Raw genomic sequence first — 1,440 nt, forward strand, 5'->3', positions numbered from 1 at the left:
GCGCAGGCTCAGCGGCCATGGCTCACGGGCCCAGCCGCTCCGCGGCATGTGGGATCCTCCCAGACCGGGGCGCGAACCCGGTTCCCCTGCACCGGCAGGCGGATGCGCAACCACTGCGCCACCAGGGAAGCCCAGACATATTCTTTTTATCTTCTGAATATCAGAGGATTTTTCTTTTTGTAATGAATTATTTTCTTCAGGGTGCCTCGGGCTCCACATTGCTTAGTTGACATTATTTACTGTGTTTTCCCAGGCCGGGCTGAGGTTTCAGAGGCGTTCCGAGCTCCTGTGGAGATTTGCTTCTCTCCAGCCTTGGGCCCTCTGCACTCTTGAACATCTCAGGGCCCAGAAGAAAAAGACGAAAGCCAACCAGTTCTGGGAGCAGCCTGGGTGAAGAGAGGTAGGTGTCTTGTTTAGTGTCCAGATTGATTCCTGACCTCAACCAGCACGTGCCAGACGAGGCAGAAGCAGGAGGAAGGGTGTCTCAGCAACCCGAGTGACATTTGTTTGTTTGCTCATGTGCTGTTGTGGGAATGTCAGCAGATGCTCAGCAAGGAGGAGGAAGGTGCTTTTAGGACAGCCTTCCCAGGCTCTGAAGAGGGCGGACACACGGGGAGCCCCTAGCTGTCAAGACCCAGTGTGAGACTTTGCCACAGCTACAGTGAGGGAAGGGGGCAGGAAAAGTCGAGCTTAAAGTTGCTGGGTGAAAAAGAAAAAAAAAAAAAAGTTGCTGGGTGAACTCTTAGAATTTATTCTGCAGAAATACATGCATAGTTGCAGGTGATGTGAATAGGATCGTCATCTCAACATTGTTTGAAATAGCAAACAGTGAGACAGTTTTTATTTACTTATTTCTCTATTTACTTATTGACATACAATGCCTAGTTTTTATTGTATTTTTTTATTTAAATTGAGGTATATTTGATTTACAGCAGCAGTCCCCAGCCTTTGTGGCACTAGGGACTGGTTTCGTGGAAGACAATTTTTCCTCAGATCGGGGTGGGGGACGGTTTCAGGATGATTCAAGCACATTACATTTATTGTGCGCTTTATTTCTATTATTATTACATTGTAACATATAATGAAATAATTATACAGCTCACCATAATGCAGAATCAGTGGGAGCCCTGAGCTTGTTTCCCTGCAGCTAGATGGTCCCATCTGGGGGTGATGGGAGACAGTGACACCTGACGTGTGTTGCTTATGTCCAGTCTAGTGTGTAAGATACAGCTTAATTGTCACTTGCCACTCACTGATAGGGTTTTGATACGAGTCTGCAAGCAATTGATTTATGATGGTCTCTGTGCAGTCAAACCTCTCTGCTAATGATAATCTGTATTTGCAGCCGCTCCCCAGCATAGCATCACTGCCTCAGCTCCACCAGATCATCAGGCATTAGATTCTCACAAGGAGCGCGCAACCTAGATCCCTCACATGTGC

The 1,440-nt window shown here is 47.6% G+C and overlaps 1 long non-coding RNA gene across 2 annotated transcripts in view; it reads left to right on the top strand.

Annotated features, from left to right (window-relative positions):
- LOC102994769 (uncharacterized) overlaps positions 1-879 on the top strand; it is a 173,394-nt gene extending 172,515 nt beyond the window's left edge. For both annotated transcript variants that reach the window (XR_003683298.1, XR_003683299.1), the window contains one exon: positions 254-879. This is a non-coding gene — a long non-coding RNA (uncharacterized lncRNA). The remainder of the gene's footprint in view (positions 1-253) is intronic.
- The last annotated feature ends 561 nt before the right edge of the window (positions 880-1,440 follow it).

Source organism: Physeter macrocephalus, chromosome 15 (genome assembly GCF_002837175.3).
Source record: "Physeter macrocephalus isolate SW-GA chromosome 15, ASM283717v5, whole genome shotgun sequence".
Lineage (NCBI taxonomy): Eukaryota > Metazoa > Chordata > Mammalia > Artiodactyla > Physeteridae > Physeter > Physeter macrocephalus.